This window comes from Apodemus sylvaticus, chromosome 17 (assembly GCF_947179515.1).
Source record: "Apodemus sylvaticus chromosome 17, mApoSyl1.1, whole genome shotgun sequence".
Taxonomy (NCBI): Eukaryota; Metazoa; Chordata; class Mammalia; order Rodentia; family Muridae; genus Apodemus; species Apodemus sylvaticus.
Window position 1 is genome coordinate 48,567,990 of NC_067488.1, and position 12,069 is coordinate 48,580,058.

Here is a 12,069-nt window from a genome sequence, read left to right on the forward strand (position 1 = left end):
CAGTCATTCTGCCACACGCCCTCCATGTTGCCAGGGAGCAAACTGTCACCACACACCTTTCTCTCCCCTCAGCCCTGGTGCCCTTGCCTGCAGCATCTTCTCAGTGCTTTCTGCCTGCATACAGGCTGGGACCAGCCTTCACAGCCCCATCTCCGGTCTCCACAACACTGTTACACAGGATGCTCACACTCAAGGTGCCTGGAGCCAGTGTCCCCCTTGGAGGGTGTGTCTGTGAGCAGAGCTACCTCTTCCTTGAAGGGGGTCAGGAGGACCCTCCTCTCCATTTTAAGGACAGGTCTAGTCTCTATGAGGTCTGGTCTCTGGCAGGAGCTGTCTCTTCTCGTCTGGGCAGTGGTGTCACTGAGACCCCACTTGACAGGAGGTAAAGAGAAGTAACAGACACTGCATAGACCTCTCCTCCAGGGGTTGGGGCAGGCGTCATTTCTTTTCTTTTTACTGTTTGATTCTATCTACCCCTCTATCATCCATCTATCTGTCTGTCTCTGTCTATCTGTCTGTCTATCTATCTTCTATCTACTATCTATCTATCTATCTATCTATCTATCTACCTACCCACCTACCTTCTTACCTACCTACATATCCTTCTGTCTGTGTAGCTAGTGTGTGTGTGCGCGCGCGTGTGTGTGTGTGTGTGTGTGTGTGTGTGTGTGTGTGCATGCACACATGCATGTATGGAGATCAGAAGACAATTTCCAGAGCTGGCTCTCTTTTCCATCTACCATATGATCCTAAGTAGCAAACTTAGGTCGGGTTTGGTGGCACATGTCTCTAACCACTGGGCCATCTTCCAGGCCTCAGGCTCCATTTCTTACCACATTGCTTTGTATTTCCAGAGTGCAGTAGAGTTCCTGACCTTCAAGTGACTAATAAATGTTACCCGTTCCTCAGCACGAGTTAGGTGCTCAGTGTTAGTTCCTGTTTTTGTTTTTTGTGTTTTGTGGTTTTTTTTTTGTTTTTTTTTTTTTTTGGTACCCTCTTGCCTCTTTATGACTGGCATCCTGGACTCATTTATAAATTATAAACACACTCAAGCCTCCCCTGGAGGAAAGCAGGGCTTTGCTGGAGCCCCAAACTGTTTGCACATTTGTGTGGATGCTGGGATCAGGAGACCCAGTCAATAGGAAGGAACATGGAAGCCAGTGTGGGGGGGGGCGGGGCATGCCTCCTGAGAAAGCCAAGAGATTTCCACCCAGACTCTCTGCTTCCCGGAAGCAACTAGAGAAACAGCCCAGCCACAGGCTGAGGCAGAAGGGGGACATCTGTTCCTGCAGGCTCTGGAGGGGCCCCAAAGCAGGAGGAAGAGTGTATTCTGCTGGCAGGGACTCTGCTGAGTGGTGCAGAGTCCTGGCCGGGGCCAGAGAAGAAAGACCAATAGAAACAGAGCCAGCAAGGCTGCCTGCCATCTGTTGCTACGAGGGGCAGGCTGGGTTCCCAGTAGCTCCCAGATAGTGGGCTCTTCCTCCTGAGCCTTGCCTTGTGGGGTCACATCCATGACCAGACTTCAGCTATCTGCTACCCAGGTTTTAGTCCACACCTGGGGAAACTGAAGTTTGGTGCAGTGTCTGTCCTGGGGTCCTATGGCTGGCACTTGAGACTGGCAGCTGTCAGTGAACATCCCCCATTGCCCCCTGTCATCCCTGTCCTGTGTGGATGTCCTGAGAAATGGCTTCTTCCTACACAGTCACCGGAGCCCTGTTGGCTACACATCCACCCCTCTTTCTCACCTCAGAGGCCCCACACCAGTGCCTCTCGCCACTAATCAATGGCTTGTGTGGACATTTAAGTTCTTTACATCTATCATGGGGTGAGGGAGATAGATGTGTCTCCCTCCAGAGTTCAACAACTTGCAAAGGTCAGTTCTCTCTCCGACACACGAGTCCCAGGGAACAAATCCCAGCGATTACTCTTTCTGGCAGGTGTTTTAACCCACTGAGCCCTGCATGCATTTTCGAGGCCCAGAAGCCAGTTTCCTGCGTTTGGGTCTCTGGTCCCTGGGTAGATCCAGGGGCATCTATGTTCTTCACAAAGGGAGTTTGTGATCTAGGAAAGTGAATGGGGCTGAGGGACGTGGTGGGAGCTGGGGTTTCTCGGATGCTGCCTTTAGAGTCTCAAGCTTTAGGAGACTTCCATTCTTGTCTGTTAAATGGGTCTGATTTGGCTCCAGCAAGGCAGAGCCATGAGACCTTGCCCGGGTGGTCCTTCATATGTGCCTGGCAGCAACTGCCAATGCCATCTGGTTCCTCCTGTACCTAGGGTGAATCTAAAAATGGGGGCCAAGCTAGGGAAGCTCTCTGGTTAGAAAATGGGACAAAGTCGGGGGTTAGGGCAGGTGGGAAGCCCAGTGAGCCAGGTCCTTCTTGCTCCTGTTCCTGAGCTAGCTTATCGGCCTCAGGTGACTCAAGCCTGAGGCCTCTCCTGTCTAAAGTCTGCCTACAACCTGCCAGAACTGCAGCCACTAGCAAACCACGCCCACACATCATTTTTTAACTTGGCAAACAGGAGGTGGTGTGGAGGGAAGTGACTGCTACAGGGTCTACTGGAGGAGGCATGTGACAAGGAGGGAGCTGTCCTGAGATGGCTGTCACAGTAGTTACTGCTTTGAAGCTCTCAACTAAAGCCTCATAAAATCCTTAGGAAACCCTGGGCCTCTGCGGCCATTCCTGGGTTGTGGATCACCATGTGAAGCACAGAGAGGTTAAGCAAGTGGCTTCAGGTTGCTCAGTGGCTAATTTGGGGCACTGATATTCAAATTCACACAATGAAACCCATGCTGCTGGTATATTCTGTGTCTCTAAGCAGCAGCCAGACAACTACCTCATCTGGCCAGCCTGTGTCTAGTGCCTGCAGCAGGATTTGAGGACACAGCTGAAGGGCCTGTTAGGAATATCCATAGAGCCTGTTGGTGGCGGTGGCACATGCCTTTAATCTCAGCATTTGAGAGGCAGGTAGATCTCTACATGAGTGCAAGGCCATGCTGATCTACAGAACCAGCTAGGACTATATATAGAAACCTTGTCTAGAAAACAAAGAAGAGGAGGAGGAAGAAGAGGAGGAGGAGGAGGAAGAGGAGGAGGAGGAGGAAGAGGAGGAGAAGAAAGAAGAGGAAGAGGAGGAGGAGGAGGAGGAACAGAAGAAGCAGAAGAAGCAGAAGGAGCAGAGGGAGTAGAGGAAGCAGAAGGAGCAGAGGGAGCAGAAGGAGCAGAGGGAGCAGAAGGAGCAGAAGGAGCAGAGGGAGCAGAAGGAGCAGAGGGAGCAGAAGGAGCAGAAGGAGCAGAGGGAGCAGAAGGAGCAAAGGGAGCAGAGGGAGCAGAAGGAGCAAAGGGAGCAGAGGGAGCAGAAGGAGCAGAAGGAGCAGAGGGAGCAGAAGGAGCAGAGGGAGCAGAAGGAGCAGAGGGAGCAGAAGGAGCAGAAGGAGCAGAGGGAGCAGAAGGAGCAAAGGGAGCAGAGGGAGCAGAAGGAGCAAAGGGAGCAGAGGGAGCAGAAGGAGCAGAAGGAGCAGAGGGAGCAGAAGGAGCAAAGGGAGCAGAGGGAGCAGAAGGAGCAGAGGGAGCAGAAGGAGCAGAGGGAGCAGAGGGAGCAGAAGGAGCAGAAGGAGCAGAGGAAGCAGAGGGAGCAGAAGGAGCAGAGGGAGCAGAAGGAGCAGAGGGAGCAGAAGGAGCAGAGGGAGCAGAGGGAGCAGAAGGAGCAGAGGGAGCAGAAGGAACAAAGGGAGCAGAGGGAGCAGAAGGAGCAGAGGGAGCAGAGGGAGCAGAAGGAGCAGAAGGAGCAGAGGGAGCAGAAGGAGCAGAGGGAGCAGAGGGAGCAGAATGAGCAGAGGGAGCAGAAGGAGCAGAGGGAGCAGAAGGAGCAGAGGGAGCAGAAGGAGCAGAGGGAGCAGTGGGAGCAAAAGGAGCAAAGGGAGCAAAAGGAGCAAAAGGAGCAGAGGGAGCAGAAGGAGCAGAGGGAGCAGAAGGAGCAGAGGGAGCAGAGGGAGCAGAGGGAGCAGAGGGAGCAGAAGGAGCAGAGGGAGCAGAAGAAGCACCATAGAAGCCGGGCATGGTGGTGTTCACCTTTAATCACAGCACTTGGAAGGCAGACTCAGGTGAATATCTGTGATTTCGAGGAAAGCCTGGTTTACATAGTGAATTCAAAGACAGCCAGAGTTACACAGTGAAACCCTCTCTCAACAAAACAGAACAGAACAAAACAAAACAAAACAAAACAAAACAAAAAGAGTCTCTTTAGACACCCAGGAAGCCTGTGCTAGGTTGCAGCAGGCACCAATGGCTTCACTCTTGCCCAGTGGTACCTCTTTAGGCTGGTAAGTTAGCCCATCTTTCCCACCAATGATGCAATCTCAATGTATTCAGTGTTCTCTGGGTTTTGCTAGATTCTTTCATGTGTAGGGGTGCATGTGTACACACATGTACACATGTATTCATAGCGAGGCTAGAGGCCAGAGGTGTCTTCCGATATTGATCTCTACCTTCTTTTGAGACAGGGTAGGAAAGAGGGAGGGAGAGAGGGAGGGAGAGGAAGAGAGAGAGAGAGAGAGAGAGAGAGAGAGAGAGAGAGAGAGAAAGAGAGAGAGAGAGAGTTGTGAGGGTGCAGGATTGCTCCTCTCAAGACCATCTCTGCCCTTCACCAGTTGCCTCTGCATTATCCGCATAGGAGTTTGGGGTCATGGGGGGCATGGATGGGGATTGCCACCCAGCTTGGTTCTCCAGAGTTTAGATGTCCAGCACTCAAGAGGCAGAGGCAAGTGAATCTCTGAGTTTGAGACCAGCCTGGTTTACAGAGTTAGTTCCAGCACAGCCAGAGCTACACAGAAATCCTGTCTTGAAAAACCAAAAGTTTTTACATTTAAATTTATGTAAACATGTGTGCCTATATCAATTTATGTGTATTACATGCATACAGTGTTCTTGGAGACCAGAAGGGGGCATCATATCTGCTGTAACAGGAGTTACAGACCATTGTGAACCACCAGGCGGGTGCTGGGAACTGAACTCGGGTCCTCTGCAAGAGCAGTAAAGCTTAATCATTAAGCCATCTCTCCATCCTCAAACTAGCCATGTTCTCCAGGGTTCACCCTGGGCCCTGAAAAAACATGTTCCTTAGTGAACCCCAAATACTGGGAGTTGGGCCCTAAGGAATCCATCCCTGATTCGTGGGACAGAACATTTCAGACATTTCCCCTAGATTCCAAATTCCAATTAACATCTGCTATGCACTAGACTCTTCCTGGGGAGACAGGATTTGGAAAACGGTGACATTGCTGTCCCTAAGAAGGTCCCATCCCACTAACCTCCCACCTCATACATGGCCCCTTAGCTCTGTGGCCACGTGGGGTCAAGGCATAAGAAATAAGCCTATTTTGCTCTGCCCTTATGGGAGTCCACACTCTCTGGGAGTGGTCACGGGGCATCTACTGGAGGCCTGGACTGGAATAGGACAGCAGGTTGCAGAGGAAATGATAGATCAGAGTGACATTTCCTTGCAGGGGTCATTTAGTCACAGTCACTGGTGGCTGGCTGAGAAGGAATGAGTCACAGACAGGAATAGGGTTTGGGCTTCGTAGGGAAAGGGGGTGAGTCACCTAGTCTTGGGGGACCACATGTGGTGGGGAGCTAGATTTTCAGTGTGGGACCTCAGGGGTGTGCATTGAGGAAGAACAGGAGATTTTAGAGCCAGCGCTCTGAAGTAGGCCTTTGGCTTCCATCCCAGCTGTACAACTTAATAATGCTGTCACCGGAGCAGGTGGCTCAACCTTCTCCAGTTTCAATGGCTGCCCCACGGGGATTACTGGAGGACTCAAATGCACAGTCAAAGCACAGGCTTCTGGCTCCCAGCAGCCCCATGAAGAAAGGGCCATCACTATGCTTTCCTACTGTGTTCTGTTTGTGGGGAGGGGACGCGTACCTGTTAGTGTGCACATGTGTGCACGTGTGTGCAGTTGTGTGTATGCGTGTGGAAGCCAGTCATCATCTGGTGTCTCCTGGACTGTTCTCCACTTATTTGTTTGTTTATAAATTACATCCATTTATTTGTGTGTGTGCATGTGTACATAGTCCAGGGACAACTTGCAGGAGTTGGTTCTGTCCTTGCCCCATGAGAAACCTAGGGATCAAACTCATGCTGTCTAGCTTGAAGCCCTAACCCGCTGAGCCAACTTCATCCACGCTCATGTTTTGGTACAGGGTCCCTCATTGACCCTGAAACTTAAGAAATCAGCAAGGCTGGCTGGCCAAGAAACTGCAGGGACCTGTCTCTCTTTGCCATTGCCCCAGCACAGCCCTGGGGTTACAGTCATGTGCCACCATGCCTGGCTTTTCGTGGGTGCTGGGGGTGAACATGCTTTCGAGGCAGACACTTCATAGACGGAGCTATCTCCCCAGACTTTCCCCCATTTTGTAGGCCCCTAACAGGTAAGAGATGTGTCATGGGTTCCACACAGCTGGACAGTCTGGCTCCAGGGATTCTGTTGTGCCAGGCTGGTGTGATGGTTTAGTAGGAGGGGTTTGAGGCTCTCAGTAATCTGTCTGGCAGGATCTGGGGCTTCACTGGACATCTGCTGGGAGTTCAACTTCTTGAGTCAATCCTTACAAATTCTGCTCTGCCCATGTTCACTGTCTTTAATGAGGAAGCTCTGTCCCCCATTTTCCAGGTGAAGAACGAACCATGGTCAGGCTCCTGGCCTGGCTGAGGTCGCAGAGGGCAGAACTTCTGGAACTGTTTCTCTGTTCTCTTCAAGCTGTTTGTAGTGGTGGTGGGCAGTGTGAGCTGGTGGTGCCCAAGCAGCTGGGACATCAAACCAGATGCCAGGAGCCGCCATATCTGAACATAGATCTGGAAGGTGTGACTTCTCAGCCACCACCTCTTTCCACCCTCCCAGATGACCCAGCTTGTCAGGGTGACCCGTATTCCTTCAAGGTAAAGGAACACTGAGCCCTGATGGGAGGTGACCAGCAGGCTCCCACCAGGCCACGAGTTCCGGACACGCCTCCTAATGGTGCCTGCGTTTGAAAAGCAGGAGGTGAAGAACACTGGGAGGTGCCACTGCCTCAAAGCAAGCCTGAGTGTGGCAGAGGTCTCCGAGGGAGCCAGAGAGGTGACAATGACGTTTATGAACCTCCACCCGGGACAGAGGCATACTTGCCTTTCCAAAGTGTATCTTGGTTCCTTGCACACAGGCAGAGCCTCCGCCATGACGGAGAATGGCAGAGATGCCAAGTCTGTCCCCCAAGGGCTGTTACTGGTGGCTCCATTTTAGACGGTGTAGCAAGAGTGACCAGAGGACACGGCAGGGGGTGTCATTATTTCCCAGAACACAGAACCCCTGCCACCCAGCCTGTCCTGATTCCATGGGCCCTCTCCTCTGCTCTGCCAATCACTCCCCAGGCCCACTTACGCATAAAGGCCCTGCTGTGGCAACTGACCGTGACCGCCGACTGCCAACCATCGACCATCGTTGTAAAGGAAGGCTCAGGCTTTAGTCACTCTCTGAGCTCACGAAGCCTTTGGAAAAGGGCAGAAAACACTTTGGTGCCGGTTTCTCTAATGAAGGCCATATCCCAGCTGAGGGACAGGAGGGGACCCAGTCCCATCCAGCATTAATTGGGATCAGATGTGGCCTCCTGGGTGGTTGCCTTCTCTTTAGGCTTTGTCATGGCTGTCCTCAGATCTCACTGTCCCCCCGAGACTGCACAAGTTTGGGGAGGCAGTGGGGGCAGGTGAAAATGGCGCCTGAATAGATGGCGTTGGACATGACCTGGGGAACTGATTTTGTTTCCAGTGCTTCAGTGTAGAAAACAGGAGATATAAAGTTGACCATCTTTACTCGGTTAATGTCAGTCTGCAGGATTAAGCGCTTTTGCAATGTTTTCCCTTTTTTTGTGTGTGCTTATATGTGTACACATGTTGGTGTGTGTGTGTGTGTGTGTGTGTGTGTGTGTGTAGGCCAGAGGTTGATGGCAAGCATCTTCCTCAATGCTTTGACACCTTATTTTTAAAATATTATATTTCCCTTGTTTTGCGTATGTGTGTGTGATATGTGCACGCTGGTCCACACATGGCCTGGCATGAAAGTGGACAGCTCTGGAGCTGGTTTTCTCTCCCTAGACACAGTTCAGGAGTGGTCAGGTTTCCAGAGCCTTCACCTTCTGAGCCATCTCACGGGCCCTTCAGCTTACTAATTTTTGAAAAAGATTTTAATTTACTTTTTATTTAAGAGTGGGGGGGGCAGGTGTGTAGGCGCCTATAGAGACCTGAAGGGGGTGTTGGATCTTCTGGAGTTGGGAGTTACACATGGTCATGAACTGCCTGATATGGGTGCTGGGGACCAAACTCAAGTCCCCTGGAAGAGCAGGAAGAACTTTGTTTGTTTTTTTGTTTTTTGGATTTGGTTTTTTTGAGACAGGGTTTCTCTGTATAGCCCTGGCTGTCCTGGAACTCACGCTGTAGACCAGGCTGGCCTCGAACTCAGAAATCTGCCTGCCTCTGCCTCCCAGAGTGCTGGGATCACAGGCGTGTGCCACCATCGCCCAACTAGGAAGAACTTTTAAGCATCCAGCCAGGCATGTTCTTTCTCTACTTCATCTTTTGAGAGAGGTCTCCCAGGGAGCCGGGACTCACTGATTTAGCTACACAGACTTCCAGTGAGCTCCAGGGATCCACCAGGCTCTACCTCCCCGGAGCTGGGGTTGCAAGCGCCCATCTCTGCATTCTGCTGCCCTGGTGCTAAGGATGGGAATCCACCCTCACACTTGCATGGTGAGCACTGTACTATCTGAGCCATCCCTGAGGGCCTTAGTTTTTGTTGTTGTTGTTTTTTAAGACTTAGTAGAATTAATTGTCCAAGACTAACTGTAATCGTGCAGCTGGTGGGGTTTTTATTTTTGCATTTTTATGTCTCACAATTTCCTGTCTCTTTCTTTCACTGTCATTCAGTGGTCACTGGCACTTTTACCTCTTTGGTTCAAGTTTCCTATCCATGACATGTTAGTAGGTTAAGATTATGCACCAACTTGAACTTGTAATTCTTTTTTGTTGTTTTGTTTGTTTGTTTTTCTGAGACAGTGTTTCTCTATGTAGCACTGGCTGCCCTGGAATTCACTCTGTAGACCAGGCTGGCTTTGAACTGAGAAATCTGCCTGCCTCTGCTTCCCAAGTGCTGGGATTAAAGGCATGCACCACCACTGCCCTGTTTTGTTTTGTTTTGTTTTGTTTTCTGTTTTGTTTTTTGATATAAGATCTTAGTGGCTCAGGCTGTCCTCGTACTATGTAGCCAAAGCTGACCTTGAACACCTGATCCCCCTGCCTCTCCCTCCTATGGGATTATACCATTCATGTACCAGCACACCCAGCTGCAGTTAGAATGCTATACACCCCATCCCTCCCCCCCATCATCCCCCCCCACAACCCCCCCCACAACCCCCACCCCCACAACTTCAGAGCTCTTCCTCAGGCTCTCCATTCTCCTGCCTGAAGCCTGAAGCCCTCTGGGCCCCATCTTCATTGTTGGTAACTGCGCCGCCGCTCTTGGTATGAGGAACCGCTGACCTCTTGAAGGTCTTACTTTAAGGTTAATCAGAAGCCATTTCTGGGATCCTACAGTAATTGCACTTTGAAGTTTTGAACCATCTTTCATCCTGTTTTCTGAAGGGATTGTGCTATTTAATATTCCGTAATGTTATTATTTATGGAATATATTATTTAATATCCCATATTAATATTATGGAATATTAAATTCCATAATGTCACCCCAGTGCATGGGTGAGGAGATTTTGGAGGGCAGACATTAGAGCTTATCTCATTGAGGATTCCCTTCTTCTTTCTTTTCTCTCTCTCTCTTTCTTCTTTTTTACTATTTTATTTATTTATTTATTTATTTATTTATTTATTTATTGACAGAGTGCCATGTAGCCCAGGCTTGACCTGGAATTTGATATGACTGAGGAAACTTCTTGTCTTCCTGCCTCTGCCCACTGAGTGCTGGGATCACAGGCCTGTGCCTTTGCACCAGGTTGATGCAGGAAGGCTGGGATCGAACCCAGGGCCTGAGCATATCGGGAAGGCACTCTACCACTGAGCCACAGGCCCAGCCCTCACTGCAGCTTTGACTGGCGGCTCCCCATTGGTTACTGATGCAGACCAGCTGGGTTCACTGGCCCTCTGCTTAGTCTGTCCTCTTTGGAGAACTGTCTGTCCAGGTCCTTTGTCATTTTGTTGTTCATCCATCTGTTTTTGTTGTGTTGAGAAAATTTATCTAAGTAGCCCAGGCTAGCATGGAACTCTCAGTCTCCTACCTCAGCCTTTGGGATGCTAAGATCGCAGGTGTGCTCTACCGTGCCTGGATTTTCCCCCAGTTTTGAATTGAGAAAGTCATTTTTGTCGTTAAAATTTAAGAGTTTGCATTTCAGTATATATATATATATATATATTTTTTTTTTTTTGGTTTTTTTGGATTTGGTTTTTCGAGACAGGGTTTCTCTGTATAGCTCTGGTTGTCCTGGAACTCACTCTGTAGACCAGACTGGCCTCAAACTCAGAAATCCGCCTGCCTCTGCCTCCCAGAGTGCTGGGATTACAGGCGTGCGCCACCACTGCCCGGCTCCAGTATATTCTAAATATATTATTTTATTAAAATACTTGATTTGCAATTTTGCCCATTTGTGGATTGCTACTTTCCTGTCAACATTTTAAAAATTTCCAGACTTTTGTGGGGGAGTCTTTCGTGTATGTCTATGCGCCATGTGTGTGCAGTGCCACAGGCAGCCAGAAGAGGGCACCAGATCACCTGGAACTGGAGTTCAGGATGGTTGTGAGTCACCTTGTAGGTGCTAGAAACCAAGGTCCTCTGAGCCAGCAGCCAGTAGTCTTGACAGCTGAGCCATCTCCCTAGCTCTCAAGATTCTAAATATTTCATCTAAATACTGTGTACTAGCTGGCTGTATCGCTGGAACTCCTTAAAGTCTTTTCTCTTGCACCATGTGTCTACCTTTTAAAAATCCAATTTCTTCTTCTTCTTCTTCTTCTTCTTCTTCTTCTTCTTCTTCTTCTTCTTCTTCTTCTTCTTCTTCTTCTCCTTCTCCTTCTCCTTCTCCTTCTCCTTCTCCTTCTCCTTCTCCTTCTCCTTCTCCTTCTCCTTCTCCTTCTCCTTCTCCTTCTCCTTCTCCTCCTCCTCCTCCTCCTCCTCCTCCTCCTCCTCCTCCTCCTCCTCCTCCTCCTCCTCCTCCTTCTTTTCTCAAAGTTTCATTCATTGAAATGGCAGCAGCTGGGGATGTGGTGCAGTTGGTAAAACACTCGCCTAACCTGCACAGAGCCCTAGTTTCCACACTAGCTTCCACATTATAAACCAGATGTGGTATGCAGGAATTAAAACCATCTCTGGGTACACAGCAAATTTGAGGGCAGCCTGTCTCAAAAGGGAAAAGACTGTACGTTTGCTATTGGCTAGTTGGGGCACCTTTGAAAAAGTAATTTGATGAGGATTAGTACGGTGGCTCAGAAAGTAAAGGTGCTTGCCAGGCAAGCCAGGGGACCTCAGATTGTCCCCAGGACCCACATGGAGAGAATCACCTCCCAAATTTGTCCTCTACATGCGTCTACAGCACACAATGAATAAGTATATGTAAGCAAGTCACCTGGCCCTGCAGATGAACGCCTATGTCTGGACTCTCGGCTCTCTGTCGTCGGCCTTCTTACCACCATGCCCTGGATACTCCCATGGACTCTTAATCCAATGCTGTAATCTGTGACACCAATTCTGAGATTGGTGATTTAAATTGGTGAATTAAAATTTTCCTGAGATTTGCTTTATGTTCTGTTTGGGAGAGACATGCTAAGTTTTGAAATCCTCAGTGCATACTTAAAAATGTGTTGGGAGCCAGGCTTGGCGGTGTAGACTCAGAGTCAGGTATGGAGGCAGAAGGATCACACTCAAAGCCCTCCAGCACTCCAGAGTGAGCTCATGGCTGGTCTGGGCAACCTGAGAGACCCTGGGTCAAACCTGGGCCAGGGACGTAGCTCGGTGGTAGAGAACTTCCCTGAGTGACATTCAGGAACTTC